Source organism: Procambarus clarkii, chromosome 28, assembly GCF_040958095.1.
Source record: "Procambarus clarkii isolate CNS0578487 chromosome 28, FALCON_Pclarkii_2.0, whole genome shotgun sequence".
Lineage (NCBI taxonomy): Eukaryota > Metazoa > Arthropoda > Malacostraca > Decapoda > Cambaridae > Procambarus > Procambarus clarkii.
Window position 1 is genome coordinate 2,586,382 of NC_091177.1, and position 22,288 is coordinate 2,608,669.

Here is a 22,288-nt window from a genome sequence, read left to right on the forward strand (position 1 = left end):
ACCAGTTGATTGACGGTTGAGAGGCGGGACCAAAGAGCCAGAGCTCAACCCCCGCAAGCACAATTAGGTGAGTACAATTAGGTGAGTACACACACACACACACACACACACACACACACACCAAAATATTGGAAAAAATAATTAAAACTAAATGGGTAGAAATGGAGAGAAATGAGAAAAACCTGGAGAGAGAGAGAAATGAAAGAGAAATGGAGAAAAACCTGGAGAGAAATTATATAATATCAGACAGACAGTATGGTTTTCGATCTGGAAGATCCTGTGTATCGAATTTACTCAGTTTCTATGATCGAGCAACAGAGATATTACAGGAAAGAGATGGTTGAGTTGACTGCATCTATCTGGACCTAAAAAAAGCTTTTGACAGAGTTCCACATAAGAGGTTGTTCTGAAAATGAAAAATATTGGAGGGGTGACAGGTAAGCTTCTAACATGGATGAAAAATTTTCTGACTGATAGAAAAATGAGGGCAGTGATCAGAGGCAATGTATCGGACTGGAGAAATGTCACAAGTGGAGTACCACAGGGTTCAGTTCTTGCACCAGTGATGTTTATTGTCTACATAAATGATCTACCAGTTGGTATACAGAATTATATGAACATGTTTGCTGATGATGCTAAGATAATAGGAAGGATAAGAAACTTAGATGATTGTCATGCCCTTCAAGATGACCTGGACAAAATAAGTATATAGAGCACCACTTGGCATATGGAATTTAATGTTAATAAATGCCAAGTTTTGGAATGTGGAATAGGAGAACACAGACCCCACACAACCTATATATTATGTGAGAAATCTTTAAAGAATTAAATTTAATAAGAATTATATTAGAGATCTAGGGGTGGATCTAGGGGTGGAAGAATTATAAAGAAAGAGATCTAGGGGTGGTTCTAGATAGAAAACTATCACCTGAGGACCACATAAAGAATATTGTGCGAGGAGCCTATGCCACACTTTCTAACTTCAGAATTGCTTTTAAATACATGGATGGCGATATACTAAAGAAATTGTTCATGGCTTTTGTTAGGCCAAAGCTAGAATATGCAGTGGTTGTGTGGTGCCCATATCTTAAGAAGCACATCAACAAACTGGAAAAGGTGCAGAGACATGCTACTAAGTGGCTCCCAGAACTGAAGGGCAAGAGCTACGAGGAGAGGTTAGAGGCATTAAATATGCCAAAACTGGAAGACAGAAGAAAAAGAGGTGATATGATCACTACATACAAAATAATAACAGGAATTGATAAAATCGATAGGGAAGATTTCCTGAGACCTGGAACTTTAAGAACAAGAGGTCATAGATATAAACTAGCTAAACACAGATGCCGAAAATATATAAGAAAATTCACTTTCGCAAACAGAGTGGTAGACGGTTGGAACAAGTTAGGTGAGAAGGTGGTGGAGGCCAAGACCGTCAGTAGTTTCAAAGCGTTATATGACAAAGAGTGCTGGGAAGACGGGACACCACGAACGTAGCTCTCATCCTGTAACTACACTTAGGTAATTGCACTTAGGTAATTACACACACACACACACACACACACACACACACACACACACACACACACACACACACACACACACACACACACACACACACACACAGGAGCAGGGAGAGATACCAGAGGGCCAGAAATGAGTACATCAGAGTGAGGAGGGAAGCAGAGAGACAGTTTGAAAATGACATCGCGAGTAAAGCCAAGACCCAACCAAAGCTGCTCCACAGCCATATCAGGAGGAAAACAACAGTGAAGGAACAAGTGATGAAGCTGCGGAAAGGGGAGAACAGATACACAGAGAATGACAAGGAGGTGTGTGAAGAACTCAACAAGAGATTCCAGGAGGTCTTCACAATAGAACAAGGAGAAGCCCCTGCACTAAACGAGGAGGCGGCAAACCAAGCAACCTTGGAGGAATTTGACCTCACCAGTGATGAGGTCAAAAGGTGTCTGCTGGAGCTAGATGTGACAAAGGCTGTTGGGCCTGATAGAATCTCACCATGGATACTAAAGGAAGGTGCAGAAGCACTAAGTGTGCCACTCTCTATGGTGTATAACAGGTCACTGGAAACAGGAGACTTACCAGAAAGTTGGAAGACAGCTAACGTGGTCCCAATATACAAAAAGGGTGACAGGCAAGAGGCACTGAATTACAGGCCAGTTTCCTTAACTTGTATACCATGCAAGGTGCTGGAGAAGATCGTGAGGAAAAGGCTCGTAGAGCATCTGGAGGGAAATAACTTTGTAACGCACCACCAACATGGGTTCAGAGATGGTAAATCGTGCCTCACAGGTTTAATAGAATTTTATGACCAGGCAACGAAAATTAGGCAGGAAAGAGAAGGGTGGGCCGACTGCATTTTCCTGGATTGCCAAAAAGCCTTTGACACAGTACCCCATAAAAGGCTGTTAAAAAAGTTGGAGCAACAGGCAGGAGTAAAAGGGAAGGTGCTCCAGTGGATAAGGGAGTACTTAAGCAACAGGAAACAGCGAGTAACGGTGAGGGGGGGAGACATCAGAGTGGCGAGATGTCACCAGCGGAGTCCCACAGGGCTCAGTACTTGGACCCATCCTGTTTCTAATATATGTGAACGATCTTCCAGAGGGTATAGACTCATTTCTCTCGATGTTTGCTGATGATGCAAAAATTATGAGAAGAATCAAGACGGATGAAGATAGACAGAGACTACAGAATAACCTGGATAAACTGGAGGAATGGTCTAGAAAATGGCTGCTGAAGTTCAACTCTGGAAAGTGTAAGGTGATGAAATTAGGCGAAGGGAGCAGGAGGCTGAACACAAGGTATCATCTGGGAGGGGAAATCCTGCAAGAATCAAATAGAGAGAAGGATCTGGGGGTTGATATCACACCGAACCTGTCCCCAGAGGCCCACATCAAAAGAATATCATCAGCGGCATATGCTAGACTGGCCAACATAAGAACTGCCTTCAAAAACTTGTGTAAGGAATCTTTCAGAACCCTGTATACCACTTATGTAAGACCAATCCTGGAGTATGCAGCTCCAGCCTGGAGTCCATACCTAGAACACAAGACAAAGTTAGAGAAGATTCAGCGGTATGCCACCAGGCTCGTCCCGGAACTGAGAGGATTGAGCTACGAGGAAAGGCTAAAGGAGCTGAACCTCACATCCCTGGAAAACAGAAGAGTAAGGGGAGACATGATAACCACCTACAAAATTCTCAGGGGAATTGACAGGGTGGACAAAGACAAACTCTTCAGCACGGGTGGGACACGAACAAGGGGACACAGGTGGAAACTTAGTACCCAGATGAGCCACAGAGACGTTAGAAAGAATTTTTTCAGTGTCAGAGTAGTTAATAAATGGAATGCACTAGGAAGTGATGTGGTGGAGGCTGACTCCATACACAGTTTCAAATGTAGATATGATAGAGCCCAGTAGGCTCAGGAATCTGTACACCAGTTGATTGACAGTTGAGAGGCGGGACCAAAGAGCCAAAGCTCAACCCCCGCAAGCACAATTAGGTGAGTACACACACACACACACACACACACACACACACACACACACACACACACACACACACACACACACACACACACACACACACACACACGACACTCAATTACTACCTGACCGTTTCTATCACCTGTCCATAGGCCTATGTGGCGAACAATCTGATTGAATGTTTGGTCATAGTTGCCACACTTATTAAGCTAATCGGGTCGCCCTGTTACTTGAGTTAATTAATAAAGATCCACACCAGGAAACTGTTGCTCACGTACTGGGTCACCTCAGTTGCCATATTAAGACACCTCAGTTGTATTATTGGGGGCACCTTAGTTGCCATATTGAGACACCTCAGTTGCCATATTGGGGAATCTCAGTTATTATATTGGGGAACCTTTCAATTACCAGATTGAAAGCACATCAGTTGCCATATTGTGGGGTACCTCAGTTACTATTCCGGGCCATCTTAATTGCCATTGTGGGTCACCATAACTGCCATATTGCGGCACATCAGTGGTCACTTTGAAGATATCTTAACTGCTATATTGCCCCCCCCCCCTCAGTAGTCATACTAGAACATATCAGTTGCCATACTGGGTCACTCTAGTTACTATACAGGAGCATCCCAGAGGCCATATTATGTCACCTCGGTTGCCATATTAGCGAGGGAGCGCGAGGGAGCAACCAGATGGTGTTCATCTCCCTAGTGAGGTTATCTCGTGTCATCTGGGGTCCAGTTTCCCACACAGCCTCGCGTTACAGGTACGCTCCTCACCACACCACCACCACTACCACCACCACCACCAGCACTACCACCACCACTAGCACCACTACCACCACCACCACTACCACCACCACCAGCACTACCACCAGCACCACCACCATAACCTGCACCATCATCACCTACACCACTACCACCACCACCACCAGCATCACCACCAATACCACCACCACCATCACCTGCACCACTACCACCACCATCACTTGCACCACCACCACAACCATCACCATCACCACCACCAGTACCACCACCACCATCACTTGCACCACCACCACTACCATCACCACCACCACCACCATCACCACCATCACTACCATCACCATCATTACAACCATCATCACCATCACCACCACCACCACCACCACCATCACCAGCATCACCACCACCACCACCACCAGTCTGCCATGTCTCCCAGTAAAGCTTAGGAGATGGAATGTCTTACCTAATCACACGGAATAAAATCCTCACAAAAAATGTATTTTACGAGTTAGAGCAAGATTGAAGGGGGAGAGATTTCTGCGAAGTAATTCTTGTATCATAAGTATTTAAACAGCATGAAACGCACTGGGGACTATGTATCTATTACGAGAGAGTAGAATAAAACTCTCCGATGAACAACCCAGCGGGTTTTCTTCCTATTGGGGAGTGTTGTACATGCTACAGGGAGTGAGCCGGTCGGCCGAACGAGGGAGCCGGTCGGCCGAGCGGACAGCACGCTGGACTTGTGATCCTGTGATCCCGGATTCGATCCGGGCGCCGGCGAGAAACAAGGGGCAAAGTTTCTTTCACCCTATGCCTCTGTTACCTAGCAATAAAATAGGTACCTGGGTGTTAGTCAGCTGTCACGGGCTGCTTCCTGGGGGTGGAGGCCTGGTCGAGGACCGGGCCGCGGGGACACTAAAGCCCCGAAATCATCTCAAGATAATCTTAAGATATGCTGCTATGGCGGTGTGTCCACTCACAAGATGAGTGGCGCTGCCCAATAAACTCGCCCCTCGGGGCAAAATTTAAAAATTTAACTCACCGATCTCACAGTGTCAGTCCGTGGACAAACCATGTGAACAAATAAATATCTATTGAATAATCTGGATCGAAACGTTTAGGAATTTAATATACATTTGGTGTTCCTCTTGCAGTAGGTCGTCCTCATAAACATTACCCAAATGTTCATTAATCCAGCCGTCATCACCTCAAGCTGCGTCTGGATACACGTGCCTCGGTTGAAATTGATATATAAGTTAATGGAGGTATTAATACACACACACATAGGGATGAGGAAGCTCAAGCTATTCTCACCCCGTTAGTGACGGCTTTATGTAGTAATGGTTAGTGATTTGATTTTTTTATTTTTTCCTCCCCCCCCCCCCTCTCCCCGCGACGGGCGAGTTTATTGGGCAGCTCCACTCATCCTGTGAGTGGACACACCGCCATAGTGACAGTATTGGGCAGCGCCACTCATCCTGTGAGTGGACACACCACCATAGTGACAGTATTGGGCAGCTCCACTCATCCTGTGAGTGGACACACCACCATAGTGACAGTATTGGGAAGCGCCACTCATCCTGTGAGTGGACACACCGCCATAGTGACAGTATTGGGCAGCTCCACTCATCCTGTGAGTGGACACACCGCCATAGTGACAGTATTGGGCAGCTCCACTCATCCTGTGAGTGAACACACCGCCATAGTGACAGTATTGGGCAGCTCCACTCATCTTGTGAGTGGACACACCGCCATAGCAGCATGTACAACACTCCCCAATAGGAAGAAAACCCGCTGGGTTGTTCATCCTGTCACTTGTACCCAGACACAGCTGGGACTTGCTTAACTGTCTCAAATGAACAGCTCCTCAAACAAGAAAATGTCTCACCTCGTTAGTGATGGTATAATGGCTCTAAAGCAAAATGGTTCTACGGGTATAATGGCTCTACGGGGATAATGGCTCTACGAACATAATGACTCTACAAGCACTATGGCTCTACGGGGAAACAAACCCGTAATTGATTGATGAGCTGTAATACCGTTTTCTGTTGTTCCTCTTGTTATAAGTGTTTTTGGTACGGTGAGTAATCTATTTGCTTCCGCTACAGTGAATATTTATTTCTTTGTAATACAAGCGACAATGTGAGTGACTAGCGGGTCGTAGTAAGAGGTTGTGATGTTGTATACAGTAAACCCTGTGTGGTTCGCTGCTTTTTCCCGGTTATCTGGGAACACTGTGTGTCTCTGTCTTTGTTGTACTCTGTCTTGTATTTTTGGTTCGTTGTACGGTGCGTGTTTCTTTGTCTGAATGGAAATATTGTAAACTTTTAATTTTTAATTTTGGTGTTAAATTGGCACTCTGTTGTTCTTGCTGTTACATGTTTTCTATAAGTTGGTGTATGCTGTGTCACGGCCTCTTGTAGGACTCCTTCTGTTTTGGCTTGTCACTTGTAATGTAATTAGGCCAGTGTTTCGTATTGTATTTTGTGCTAATGCATTGTGTTGTAGTTTGGTTATATATTGTTCGTTTCCAGTTCCTCTTGTGTGTTGTGTTGCGCATCTCTCCCGTACTTTGTTACTTTAATGACACTGACAGTGATTACAATAGCACTAGTGAGTTGTTTGTATTTCTAATATTTTTTGTGCCTAGCTGTGTTTACTTAGCTAGGATGTGTTGTGAAACTACCCGTGTGTTCTGTGCAGCCCGTCCTCGCGTATAAAGATCCAAGCTCGTTAATCCACCCGCCAACCCTCTGTTTATGAATGAAAAACGATTTGCACACGACTCACAACTGATTTCGTTCAAACACTGCCGGAAAAAACTGACGACTTTTGTTCGAACCACAACGCTGTAAATGCTTCACCAACGTACTACAAATACAAATAATCGCCAACTGAACCTAAACACCTAACCTAATCTATGTCTATATATGGACAATATGCTAATATATTATAATATTAATTTATTTTTTAGAAAATTCCTGTTTTGAATGAACAGCATGTACAAATTTATGAATGCGTCTGTGGGGTCGACCGCTGGATGTAATGGACTTGAGTCGAGGACGGGTTGGAAAGTATTCACATACTTCAAACATAAATAGTCGCCAACAGAACCTAAACACTTATAGGTTAAAATTTTATGAATGCTTCTGTAGAGGACGGCCGCTGCTTTAACCAGCCCAGCTGTGCCTTGTGCTGTTGTGTTCATGTAATTATTGTGTTTTGCTGCTTATATTCATGCTCCGTGTAATGTACAAGGTTACTCTACTTGTCTACTCACGAGATGTTGAGGTTGCTTGCTATATGTTGCTCTTCCTGGTTTGGTTCTAAGCGATCTTTGTGTTTGGAAACTTGTTTCCAAACACAAAGATCCAAACACAGATGTTTCCAAACACACAAAGATATATATATATATATATATATATATATATATATATATATATATATATATATATATATATATATATATATATATATATATGTCGTACCTAATAGCCAGAACGCACTTCTCAGCCTACTATGCAAGGCCCGATTTGCCTAATAAGCCAAGTTTTCCTGAATTAATATATTTTTCCTAATTTTTTTCTTATGAAATGATAAAGCTACCCATTTCATTATGTATGAGGTCAATTTTTTTTTATTGGAGTTAAAATTAACGTAGATATATGACCGAACCTAACCAACCCTACCTAACCTAACCTAACCTATCTCTATCGGTTAGGTTAGGTTAGGTAGCAGAAAAAGTTTGGTTAGGTTAGGTTAGGTAGGTTAGGTAGTCGAAAAAACATTAATTCATGAAAACTTGGCTTATTAGGCAAATTGGGCCATGCATAGTTGGCTGAGAAGTGCGTTCTGGCTATTAGGTACGACATATATATATATATATATATATGTCGTACCTAGTAGCCAGAACTCACTTCTCAGCCTACTATTCAAGGCCCGATTTGCCTAATAAGCCAAGTTTTCCTGAATTAATATATTTACTATAATTTTTTTCTTATGAAATGATAAAGCAACCCTTTTCTCTATGTATGAGGTCAATTTTTTTTTATTGGAGTTAAAATTAACGTAGATATATGACCGAACCTAACCAACCCTACCTAACCTAACCTAACCTATATTTATAGGTAAGGTTAGGTTAGGTAGCCAAAAAAAGCTAGGTTAGGTTAGGTTAGGTAGGTTAGGTAGACGAAAAAAACATTAATTCATGAAAACTTGGCTTATTAGGCAAATCGGGCCTTGAATAGTAGGCTGAGAAGTGCGTTCTGGCTATTAGGTACGACATATATATATATATATATATATATATATATATATATATATATATATATATATATATATATATATATATATATATATATATATATATATATATATATATATTAGATGTTCTTTTATCAAATAAAGAGGGGAAAAAACTAAGCCAATGTTTTCTTCTTATATAAATTGTTCTTATGATCTTAAAGAGTCTCTTATACGTTGTGATGGAGCACAAAAAACCGTGCATTAAAAGACTTCATATTTGTGGTTGATTTCCGTCGTGAGGACTTGGCAGGGAGTGAGTGGTCAGCCTGTCAAGTCGGGTGTTATTAAGTCAGACTTGGGATGATTGTAATGCTATGGTAGGGGGCGCTGCTCGTCCGGGCCTGGGGGGTTGTTGAGAGGGGGGGGAGGGACAAACATGAGGGGGAGGGGGGGTTGATGGGTATTGAGAGGGTGATGGGGGGTTGAGGGGGGTTCGGGTTTGACGGGAGGATGCAAGGGGTCGGGATTTAGTGTGAAGCTAACTGTTATTTTAAAGAAGAGGATGTTAGTGTGAAGGGGGGAGGATGTTAGTGGTATATATGAAGAGTGACATTCGTGCTGTTATCATGGGCTACTCATACCCGTGCCACCTCTTGGGGTGGCTTAATCTTCCTCAATCAATCAATCAATTGTGCTGTTATTGCAACCCGTCCTTCGGCTATGTTCATTCCATCCTGCAGCCGACTCCAAAGACGCACTCATCAATTTTACTGCCTGGCGCCAGAGCCTCTCAAATTGTTTATGAATGAAAAACGGTTTACACACGACTCACGATTGATTTCGTTAAAACACTTCCGGAACAAGTGCTTCACTGACGAATTTTGTTCGAACCACGTCGTTATAGATGTTTCACCCACGTACTACAAATACAAATTTTCGCCAACAGAACGTATACACCTAACCTAACCTAACCTATGCCTATATATGTACAATATGGTAATGTATTATAATATTAATTTATTTTTGAGAAAATTATTGTTTTGAATGAACAGCATGTTAAAATTTATGAATGCATCTGTGGGGTCGACCGCTGGATGTAATGGACTTGAGTCGAAGACGGGTACATTGGTACCTTGGTACCTTGAGGTGCTTCCGGGGCTTAGTGTCCCCGCGGCCCGGTCGTCGACCAGGCCTCCTGGTTGCTGGACTGATCAACCAGGCTGTTAGACGCGGCTGCTCGCAGCCTGACGTATGAGTCACAGCCTGGTTGATCAGGTATCCTTTGGAGGTGCTTATCCAGTTCTCTCTTGAACACTGTGAGGGGTTTGCCAGTTATGCCCCTTATGTGTAGTGGAAGCGTGTTGAACAGTCTCGGGCCTCTGATGTTGATAGAGTTCTCTCTCAGAGTACCTGTTGCACCTCTGCTTTTCAACGGGGGTATTCTGCACATCCTGCCATGTCTTCTGGTCTCATGTGGTGTTATTTCTGTGTGCAGGTTTGGGACCAGCCCCTCAATTATTTTCCACGTGTAAATTATTATGTATCTCTCCCGCCTGCGCTCAAGGGAGTACAGATTTAGGCTCTTTAGCCGGTCCCAGTAATTTTGATGTTTTACTGAGTGGATTCTAGCAGTAAAGGATCTCTGCACGCTCTCTAGGTCAGCAATTTCTCCAGCTTTGAAAGGGGCTGTCATTGTGCAGCAGTACTCCACTCTAGAGAGCACGAGCGTTTTGAAAAGTATCATCATCGGTATAGCATCTCTAGTGTGAAAAGGTCTTGTTATCCAACCTGTCATTTTTCTTGCAGTTGTGACGGCTACTTTATTGTGTTCTGTAAAGGTAAGGTCTTCCGACATGAGTACACCCAGATCCTTTACATTGCCTTTTCGTTCTATGTTATGATTTGCCTGAGTTTTGTACGTGGTTTCTGTTTTTATATTTTCAATTTTTCCGTAGCGCATGAGCTGGAACTTATCCTCGTTAAACACCATATTATTTTCTGTAGCCCATAGAAAGACCTGATCTACATCTGATTGGAGGTTTGCCGTGTCCTCTATGTTGCCAACTCTCATGAAAATCCTAGTGTCATCTGCAAAGGATGATACAGTGCTATAGGTTGTGGTCTGGTCTATGTCCGATATGAGGATGAGAAAAAGTACTGGAGCAAGCACAGTACCCTGGGGGACTGAGCTCTTCACGGTTGATGGGCTGGATTTTGTTTTGTTGACTATTACACATTGGGTTCTGTTAGTCAGGAAATTGTAGATCCATCTGCCTATATTCCCGGTAATTCCTTCTGAACGCATTTTATGTGCAATAACACCATGGTCACATTTATCAAAAGCTTTTGCGAAATCTGTGTAAATTACATCAGCGTTTTGTTTGTCTTCCATAGCATCTAATGCCATATCATAGTGGTCCAGCAACTGCGACAGGCAAGAGCGCCCTGTTCTGAAACCATGTTGTCCGGGGTTATGGAGATGCTGTGATCCCATGTATTTTGTGATCTTACTTCTTAGCACTCTCTCAAAAATTTTTATGATGTGCGATGTTAGTGCTATCGGTCTGTAATTTTTTGCCTCTGCCTTATTTCCTCCTTTATGGAGTGGTGCTATCTCTGCTGTTTTTAGTATGTCAGGGATAACGCCAGTATCTAGGCTTTGTCTCCACAGAATGTGAAGGGCCTGCGATAGTGTTTTTTTTACAGTTCTTGATGAATATGGAGTTCCAAGAATCCGGGCCTGGTGCAGAGTGCATAGGCATACTGTTTATGGCTTCTTCAAAATCTAGTGGGGATAGGGCGACGTCTGATATATGATTTGATGTTGGTATCATATCCATGAAAAATTCATTTGGGTTATCAATCTTTAGTGCATTTAATGGCTCGCTGAAAACAGAGTCGTACTGCTTTCTCAGTAACTCGCTCATTTCTTTGTTGTCATCGGTGAAAGTTCCATCTCCTTTTCTCAGGGGCCCGATACTAGATGTGGTTTTTGATCTTGATTTTGCATAGGAGAAAAAATATTTCGGATTTCTCTCAATTTCACTGATGGCCTTTTGCTCTCTTTGCCTCTCCTGGGTTTTGTATGATTCTTGTAGCTTGAGTTCAATTGTTTCTATTTCTCTACCTAACCTTCTTCGCCGTTCTTGAGATAGGGTGCGACTCTCAAGTTGTTCCGCGATTCGTTTTCTTCGCCTATATAGGGAACGACGTTCCCGTTCCAATCTGCATCTCTTTCTCTTTTTTCTTAGGGGTATGCGGTTTGAACATATTTCTAGTGCTACTGAGCTTATTTTTTCCAGGCACTGGTTCAGGTTTGCATTTCCTAGCTGTTCTTCCCAGTTTATTTCTGTGAAGTCCTGGTTTATTTGCTCCCAGTTTATCCGTTTATTATTGAAGTTGAATTTGCTGAAATCTCCTCTACCGGGAATCTGGACTGGTTTTGAAGGTCCATTCCCCATGGTTGTCAGAACTTCAATTAAGTTGTCATCTGAGTAACAGGTATTTGTAATCATTATGTTCCCGATCAACTCATCATTATTAGTGAAAATGAGGTCCAGAGTGTTCTCCTTCCTAGTTGGTTCTTGTTCATTCGGGTTGTTCATTCATAAACATGAGGTTTGACGGGTGCATGGAATCACTTTTGGGTCTTTGTTAAGAGGACGGGCTGCACAACTCACAACTGATGACGTTCATACATTTTTCAAACAGAACTTTTCTGCCGTCCTGTGTTTGATCCCCAACTTTGTAAATAATTCACCAAAATACAACAAATGTAAACTGCCTAAAGAACGCAAACACCTAACTTAATTAAGGCCAAAACGGACACCAAATTGTAATATTGGAACGGACACCAAATTATAATATATAATTATGTTAATTTATAAAACAAAAGAAAGAAAAAGGTTTTACGTACAGTGTGTTTAACATGTTCGACTGGGTCTTTGGGGCGTTGTTGTTGTTTAAGATTCGCTATCCGGAACAAAAAGTTCCAAGTAGCACGGACTATGGTGAGCCCATTCTTTGGGGCGGTGGGTGTGTAAACAAGCGCAGGCTGTGGTTGGATCATTGAGGTGTGTGGCTGGGCCGTCCCGTGAGACCAATCCTCACGTTAAAGCTTTGCTATGCAACCCCTAGACCCAAAAGACGCATTCATAAGTCTTAACGCACGTAAACAACAACAAAAATGTGTATTTTCTCATCTATAAATTAACATTATTATATATATTACAATTTGGTGTAAGTTAGGATTAAATGAAGGTAGGTTATGGTTTTTATGTTCCTTTGGCAACAGTGGAGGTGGGCGAAGCTCTGGTCGAGGAGAATTTGAAGGTTATCAGTGGTCAAACGTGTGTGAAGTGTATATCAGTTATCAACAAGGCGTTTGGCCGGTGGAGTAACGAGCATTTAGACCAGTTTATGAGGATTGGTTGATACAAACCGTTGAATTACCTGCATTTAATTTACGTGGGCGAAGCCCTTGGTTAATTATTTTGAGGTTTGGCTGTGACGAGACGCCACTTGGCTTCGAGAGGTTCACGGGCGGGTTCATTCCAGCTCAGAAAAGAGGACCGCCTCAACCCTGGATTTCCTCGGGTCAGTTCATTACAGCGACACCTATGGTAGGTGTCGGTTGTGTTTCGATACGTGCGAAGGAAGCGATCGGATAAGAACAAAATGTGTTCGGTTATAATGTTATAACTGGCACGAGTACTTCATTTACTCGTTTCTTGTCTAAATCTTAAAATATATATTTTGGTAATTAGTGAAATAGCCAGGACAGATAACGCTGATATTTCTGATCTTGGACTAAATGAGATTTCTGAACATTTGGAAATGTTTTCCATTTCTAAATGGAACATTTCTGAACTTGGAATTGGGAGGATAGACATGGCCTAAGCTACGCTATCCTTTTGAGATGGATTTTGTTATTATTGTCTCAATAAACGTACCTGAACTAAATGTGGACTCGTTTATTGGAAGTTTAGTGTCCAGCTGGAAATAGTCGTTACAGACAGGCCCTTTACTGGTGTAGCAACACTTAAGTGCTTGACGGCAACTTCAGTCATCCGTATATACAGTATTTTTTGTCCAGTGTTGAGTTTTTAAGACGTCTTGCAAGATTGGTAAATGTTTCTACTTTTCGAGGTACCGAGGTACCCAGCGCCACCATCCTTCAGGAAAAGGTAAAGCTCGCCTTCATCTGACCTGTTTATATATATATATATATATATATATATATATATATATATATATATATATATATATATATTATAATGTCGTACCTAGTAGCCAGAACGCACTTCTCAGCCTACTATGCAAGGCCCGATTTGCCTAATAAGCCAAGTTTTCCTGAATTAATATACTTTCTCTAATTTTTTTCTTATGAAATGATAAAACTACCCATTTCATTATGTATGAGGTCAATTTTTTTTTATTGGAGTAAAATTAAAGTAGATATATAACCGAACCTAACTAACCTTACCTAACCTAACCTAACCTATCTTTATAGATTAGGTTAGGTTAGGTAGCCGAAAAAAGTTAGGTTAGGTTAGGTTTGGTAGGTTAGGTCGTCGAAAAATCATTAATTCATGAAAACTTGGCTTATTAGGCAAAACGGGCCTTGCATAGTAGGCTAAGAAGTGCGTTCTGGCTACTAGGTACGACATATATATATATAATATAATAATATATATATAATATACTAATATAAAATATAATAATATATATATAATATATATATAATATAATAATATATATATAATATAATAATATATATATAATATACTAATATAAAATATAATATATATATAATATATATATATAATATAATAATATATATATAATATACTAATATATAAATATATATATATATATATATATATATATATATAAAATATAATATATATAATATATATATATATAATATAATATATATATTATATATATATAATATAATATATATATAATATAATATATATATAATATATATATAATATATATATATTATATATATAATATATATATGTAATATAATATATATATATATATATATATATATATATATATATATAATGTATTTATTATATATAATATATTAGTATATTTTGGTAGCAGTCTTTCCTGTAGACATATATTATTAATATATCTCGGCCACAGCTCAGAATATATATATAAAATATATATATATATAAATAATATAATATAATATATTAGTATATTTTGGTAGCAGTCTTTCCTGTAGACATATATTATTAATATATCTCAGCCACAGCTCAGAATGGAAGCAAGTCGACGAAGAACTCTGTAGGGTAAGGCAGGTCCTAGTCAACAACGGCTTCTCCAATGGTTTCATCGAAGACATCATAAGAAGGAAAGTGAAACGCCATGCAACCTCTGAAGAGACAACCAACACAACACCTATACCCCCTATTAGACTATTTTACAGGAACTTCTTTTCCACAGCTCATAAAACGGAGGAAAGGGTCCTGAAAGATATTGTTAATAGAAACGTTATCCCTACAGACAAAAATCAGAGGATACAACTGACGATTTACTATAAAACCAGAAAAACGGCCAGCCTACTCATGAGAAACTCTCCAGACACAAAGCAGAACGCTTTAAAAGAGACCAACGTCGTCTATGCCTTCAAATGCCCTCTTGGGGACTGTAAGCTCCAAAAAAAACAGTATATAGGCAAGACAACAACATCTCTTTCTAGGCGTTTAACGATGCATAAGCAACAGGGCTCCATTAAGGAACATATAATCTCTTCCCACAACCAAACCATCGCCAGAGAAATCCTAGTAAACAACACAGTATATATATATAATATATATAAATATAATATAATATAATATATATATATATATAATATAATATATATAAAATATATATATATAATATATATATATAATATATATATATATAATATATATATATAATATATATATATAATATAATATATATATATATTATTATATTGCTTAACATGTGATGATTGTATTTGTCGTGAATAAGAGTTGTAATGTATATAATATCGTACTAATGAATAGTACTAATTCCCTTTCATGCCATTACAGGTAAGATCACAGCTCCTCGTGGGACAATGCTCGCCAGGTCGTAAGGTACGTTCCCATTACCTTCCGTCTTAACTACCTTTTCTCTTACAAATTACGTCGCTTTTGGCTCGTATGCGCACTCAAGCTAAAAATCGACGTAATTCAAAATGAATTCGGCTCACAAAAGTGACAAAGTGACGTACTGTCCCGTTTTCTGTTTGAGTCTTCCGGCTTACCTGGTTAGCTTAGGAGAGGAAACTTTTTATTAACTGTTTTCATGACGTTTTGTAACCTTGGGAGAACTTCCTGCCAGAGGGCACTTAACTTGCTGTTTTGGAAAAACAAAATTAAAAAATTTAATTGGAAAATAAATTTCCATTTTGAATTACGTAGATATTCGACCGTGGCGCATACGAGCGAAAAGCGACGTAATTTTCAAGAGGACGGGCTGCTAAATAGCTTTCCAGGCTTGGTGCCTTCTTTGATAATTACTTACTTCCTTCTCTTAAAATAGGATTTTGTTATTTAAAGAAATTACTAATTTCATAATGGGAGAGAAATCAAAGACCCTTTATTTGTCACAGTGGCCTTGAGGTCACGAACCATAGCCACGTGGGAATATAAACACCCACTGACCACTAACGCAGTAAAGTGACTCGATACTCTAAATTGTGAAGTTCTGTTTTTTTTATAATCAGTCGTAACTCTACATGTTATATTTAACGTTAATAACAGTCGCGTGATTTAAGTAGTGAGATGTGTGTGTTAAATTGTCGAGTTCTCGATTTCAGCTTTGTTGAATTAGCAAGTTACAAGTATTAATGTTTCATATTCAGATGTTTTCTTGGTATTAAGACATTGTATACAAATGTTACATTTTTTTCTGGGCTTTCAAACGTATTCCTATCGTGATGCTGCGAAATGTAATCTAATTAAATATTGCAGTTTTTAGTTTAGTGCTAATAAAAAATAATAAATAAAATTTGACCAAATCACAAACTAGACGGTGAAGGAACGACGACGTTTCGGTCCGTCCTGGACCATTCTAAAGTCGATTGTGAGTCAATCACAATCAAGTCAAGACAATCAACTTGAGAATGGTCCAGGTCGGACCGAAACGTCGTCGTCCCTTCACCTTCTAGTGTGTGGTTTGGTCAAACTACTTCAGCCACGTTATTGTGACTCATCGCCTGTAATAAATACAATATTTAAGCGATAACAATGCTTGTAAAGTCAGGTGTTTCTCCTACAGTGTATACAGGTTGACGAGCGGTGCAAGTCAATATTCGACCCATATATTAAAAAATAAATGTGACGACAACGTTTCGGTCCGTCCTGCATCACTATAAAGTCGACTTCATTATGGTCCAGGATGGACCGAAACGTCGTCTCTTCATTTTTAAATGTGTGGGTTGGGTGTCTTAGTTTTGTATCACATTTTTTTTTTTTTTTTAGATCTATATCAGTAATTGGTACTCAGATTTCAGCTGTTCCAGGATTAGAACATAAGAATATAGGTTACTGCAGAGGGCGTATTGGCCCGTATGAGGCAGCTCCTATTTATAACCACCCAATCCCACTCATATACATATCCAACCCACGTTTCGAAATAATCAGGGGACACCCCCACTTCCACCACGCTACGCGGTAATTGGTTCCTCGATACAGGATCACGAAACCATATTTTGGGCGGTGTATGTCTAGATACAACCTCTCAACCACGTATCAATCAAACCCATTTTTAAAGATAGCTGCGCCATTTGCCTCTTTTATTTCATTGTTGCCGCCCGAAGCGGGAAGTTTGTTGTGCAACCCATACTGTTACTTGTGAGCGGTAGCGCAAAAAAAAAGTATATTCGTCTACAAAAATAAAGCATAGTAGTTTCTTCATGCCCTTATACTTAGATGCCGTATGTGTGCGTGTGTGTGTGTGTGTGTGTGTGTGTGTGTGTGTGTGTGTGTGTGTGTGTGTGTGTGTGTGTGTGTGTGTGTGTGTGTGGGTGGGTGGTAGTGTATTCACCTAGTTGTACTCATCTAGTTGTGCTTGCGGGGGTTGAGCTCTGGCTCTTTAGTCCCGTCTCTCACCTGTCAAACAACTGGTGTACAGATTCCTGAGCCAACTGGGCTCTATCATATCTACATTTGAAACTGTGTATGGAGTCAGCCTCCACCACATCACTTTTTTTTATTATTAATACATGAGGTGCATCTGCATTAGTGCAGCTACCCTAGACTATATGAAGCGGAGTACAGTGTGTCAAAAAAGCTAACTACGTGATGCTAAAAAAAAATCCCCATCACACAGGATGGTTAGTCATACAGAGGCATGTGATAAGCGGTCTGCACTGACAGACTCTGGATGCATTTTGAGGATATCAACACAAGATTGAATAAGGCAGCAGTGGTAATAAGTCCCCATCTCGCAGGATGGTTAGTCATACAGGGCCATATGTTCAGTAGCCTGCACTGGCAAATTTTGGGTACACTGTGAGGATATCTTCAAGAATACGAGAGTGAATAAAGTAATTGCAAAGCTCCAGGTACCTCATGCCAACTGGTCTGAAAGGTCTAATCTTACACTACATCACTGCCTAATGAATTCCATCTGTTAACTACTCTGACACTGAAAGTTTTCTACCGTCCCTGTGGCTCATTTGGGTACTCAGTTTCCACCTGTGTCCCCTTGTTCGCGTACCACGTGTTTAACAGTTTATTCTTATCTACCCTGTCAATTACCCTGAGAATTTTGTAGGTAGCGACCATGTCTCCCCTTACTCTTCTGTCTTCAAGTGTCGTGAGGTGCATTTCCTGCACTCTTTCCTCGTAACTCATGCCTCTTAGTTCTGTGACTAGTATAGTGGCATACCTCTGAACTTTTTCCAGCTTCGTCTTGTGCTTGACAAGGTACAGGCTCCATGTTGGGGCCGCGTACTCCAGGATTGGATTATAAATGTGTTATATGTGTGTTATATATGTGTTATAAATTGGATGTGTGTTATAAAAGATTCTGAATGCTTCCTTACACAGGTTCCTGTAAACCTGTGTGTTTGTGTGTGTACTCACCTATTATGTGTGTACTCAACTATTTTCACAACCCTATTTGTGCTTGCGGGAATTGAGCTCTGGCTCTTTGGTCCCGCATCTAAACTGTCAATCAACTGGTGTACAGATTCCTGAGTCAGGAACCTGTACACCAGTTGTTTGACAGTACCATTTGATTGCACCAGATTGAACTAACTGATTACACCAGTTGTGTGTGTGGTAGTGTGTGTGTGTTCAGTGCCTGTGCCTCTTGCCTGTCACCCTTCTTGTATATTGAGAGTACGTTAGCTGTCTTTCAACTTTGTGGTAGGTCTCCTGTTTCCAGTGACCTGTTATACACCATAGCGAGTGGCACACTTAGTGCTTCTGCACGTTCCTTTAGTATCCATGGTGAGATTGTCAGGCCCAACAGCCTTTGTCACATCCAGCTCCAGCAGACACCTTTTGACCTCATCACTGGTGAGGTCAAATTCCTCCAAGGCTGCTTGGTTTGCCTCTTCATTTAGTGCAGGGGCTTCTCCTTGTTCTATTGTGAAGACCTCCTGGAATCTCTTGTTGAGTTTTTCACACACACCTTGTCATTCTCTATTTGTTCTCCCCTTTTTTCAATTTCATCCCTTGTTCCTTCACTGCTGTTTTCCTCCTGATGTGGCTGTGGAGCAGCTTTGGTTGGGTCTTGGTACTCGCGATGTCATTTTCATACTGTCTCTCTGCTTCCTCCTCACTCTGAGGTACTCAGTGTGTGCTTGTTAGTGTGTGTGATGGTTGTGGTTGGAGTGTGATTGTAGTTGGAATAAAATAGCTGCCTACACAAGGATGTACTTAAGGGTGAGGGCGTGAGATCGCGGGCGTGAGATCGCGGGCGTGGGCGTCAGGACTCACTCGTGGGCGTGATTGGCTTCATCACTCCGTCACGACATGAACATTATCAGTGAGTGGCCGTCTCACACCAGCCCACTCACCCACTCTATACCTGGTTACTCACTCACCCTATACCTGGCCACTCACTCACCCTATACCTGGCCACTCACTCACCCTATACCTGGCCACTCACTTACCCTATACCTGGCCACTCACTCACCCTATACCTGGCCACTCACTCACCCTATACCTGGCCACTCCGCGTTGCCATCTACCCACCTTCATCTACCCTCAGTGAATATCCCACTCTACCCATCGGTCTACCATCTACCCAGCTAACCTTACCCAATAACCCAACTATAATAAGAGACAATGTGTTCTATACATGTCGTGCACGAGGTGTGACGTCACTCTGACGTCATAAAGTAACTTGTGAGGTGTTTTATTTCACTTTCGGTTTCATTTGTCAAGTTAATTAAGTATGAGGTTAAGTGTGAGGCAAAACTCCCTCACTCCTTCCCCTTGCCTCATGACCCTTCCTCTCTCCTTCTGTGCCTCTTTGTTTTCCCCTTCCACACCCTTAGTCTCCCTCGTTACTCCTCTCTTCCATACTTTCCTGTTCCTCCCTTTCCCTAAACATGTTTATACCCTTTGTTCAGGTCAGCCACGTCTCTTCCCCTCCCAGGGGGCGTGGTCTGTCACGTCTCTTCCCCCTCCCAGGGGGCGTGGTCTGTCACGTCTCTTCCCCCTCCCAGGGGGCGTGGTCTGTCACGTCTCTTCCCCCTCCCAGGGGACGTGGTCTGTCACGTCTCTTCCCTTCCCAGGGGGGGTGTGGTCTACCACGTCTCTTCCCCCTCCCAGGGGGCGTGGTCAGCCACGTCTCTTCCCCCTCCCAGGGGGCGTGGTCTGTCACGTCTCTTCCCCCTCCCAGGGGGCGTGGTCTGTCACGTCTCTTCCCCCTCCCAGGGGGCGTGGTCTGTCACGTCTCTTCCCCCTCCCAGGGGGCGTGGTCTGTCACGTCTCTTCCCCCTCCCAGGGGGCGTGGTCTGTCACGTCTCTTCCCCCTCCCAGGGGGCGTGGTCTGTCACGTCTCTTCCCCCTCCCAGGGGGCGTGGTCTGTCACGTCTCTTCCCCCTCCCAGGGGGCGTGGTCTGTCACGTCTCTTCCCCCTCCCAGGGGGCGTGGTCTGTCACGTCTCTTCCCCCTCCCAGGGGGCGTGGTCTGTCACGTCTCTTCCCCCTCCCAGGGGGCGTGGTCTGTCACGTCTCTTCCCCCTCCCAGGGGGCGTGGTCTGTCACGTCTCTTCCCCCTCCCAGGGGGCGTGGTCTGTCACGTCTCTTCCCCCTCCCAGGGGGCGTGGTCTGTCACGTCTCTTCCCCCTCCCAGGGGGCGTGGTCTGTCACGTCTCTTCCCCCTCCCAGGGGGCGTGGTCTGTCACGTCTCTTCCCCCTCCCAGGGGGCGTGGTCTGTCACGTCTCTTCCCTTCCCAGGGGGTGTGGTCTACCACGTCTCTTCCCTTCCCAGGGGGTGTGGTCTGCCACGTCTCTTCCCTTCCCAAGGGGTGTGGTCTGCCACGTCTCTTCCCTTCCCAGGGGGTGTGGTCTACCACGTCTCTTCCCTTCCCAGGGGGTGTGGTCTACCACGTCTCTTCCCTTCCCAGGGGGCGTGGTCTACCACGTCTCTTCCCCCTCCCAGGGGGCGTGGTCTGCCACGTCCAAGTTGTGTGACCCCTACGTCACTCTCACCATCTCCCTTCTGTTTTCCCTTGTTTCCCCTCCCCTTCCCCCTTACTCTTCCTTCCCCCCTACTCTTCCTTCCCCCTACTCTTCCTTCCCCTCCCCCTACTCTTCCTTCCCCCTACTCTTCCTTCCCCCTACTCTTCCTTCCCCCTACTCTTCCTTCCCCCCTACTCTTCCTTTCCCTCCCCCTACTCTTCCCCCCCCTATACTCTTCCTTCCCCCCCCCTATACTCTTCCTTCCCCCCCTATACTCTTCCTTCCCCCCCTATACTCTTCCTTCCACCCCTATACTCTTCCTTCCCCCCCTACTCTTCCTTCCCCCCCTATACTCTTCCATCCCCCCCCCCCCTATACTCTTCCTTCCCCCCCCTACTCTTCCTTCCCCCCCTACTCTTCCTTCCCCCCCTACTCTTCCTTTCCCCCCTATACTCTTCCTTCCCCCCCTACTCTTCCTTCCCCCCCCCCTACTCTTCCTTCCCCCCTTACTCTTCCTTCCTCCCCCCTACTCTTCCTTCCTCCCCCCCTACTCTTCCTTCCTCCCCCCCTACTCTTCCTTCCTCCCCCCCTACTCTTCCTTCCCCCCCCCCTACTCTTCCTTCCCCCCCTACTCTTCCTTCCCCCCTACTCTTCCTTCCCCCCCCTACTCTTCCTTCCCCTATACTCTTCCTTCCCCCCCTATACTCTTCCTTCCCCCCCTATACTCTTCCTTCCCCCCCCTATACTCTTCCTTCCCCCCCCTATACTCTTCCTTCCCCCCCGCCCTACTCTTCCTTCCCCCCCGCCCTACTCTTCCTTCCCCCCCTATAGTCTTCCTTCCCCCCCCTATACTCTTCCTTCCCCCCTATACTCTTCCTTCCCCCCTATACTCTTCCTTCCCCTCCTATACTCTTCCTCCCCCCCCCTATACTCTTCCTTCCCCCCCCCCTATACTCTTCCTTCCCCCCCCTACTCTTCCTTCCCCCCTATACTCTTCCTTCCCCCCTATACTCTTCCTTCCCCCCTATACTCTTCCTTCCCCCCTACTCTTCACCCTTGGGTTCCCTTGCCTATAGAGACGCGCACCTTCCGGA

At 43.1% G+C, this 22,288-nt stretch overlaps 1 long non-coding RNA gene across 1 annotated transcript in view; it reads left to right on the forward strand.

Annotated features, from left to right (window-relative positions):
- Window positions 1-9,591: 9,591 nt before the first annotated feature.
- Window positions 9,592-22,288, forward strand: part of LOC138369367 (uncharacterized) — a 34,425-nt gene continuing 21,728 nt past the window's right edge. The window contains exons 1-3 of the long non-coding RNA XR_011229813.1: window positions 9,592-9,803; window positions 13,611-13,701; window positions 15,598-15,642. This is a non-coding gene — a long non-coding RNA (uncharacterized lncRNA). The remainder of the gene's footprint in view (window positions 9,804-13,610; window positions 13,702-15,597; window positions 15,643-22,288) is intronic.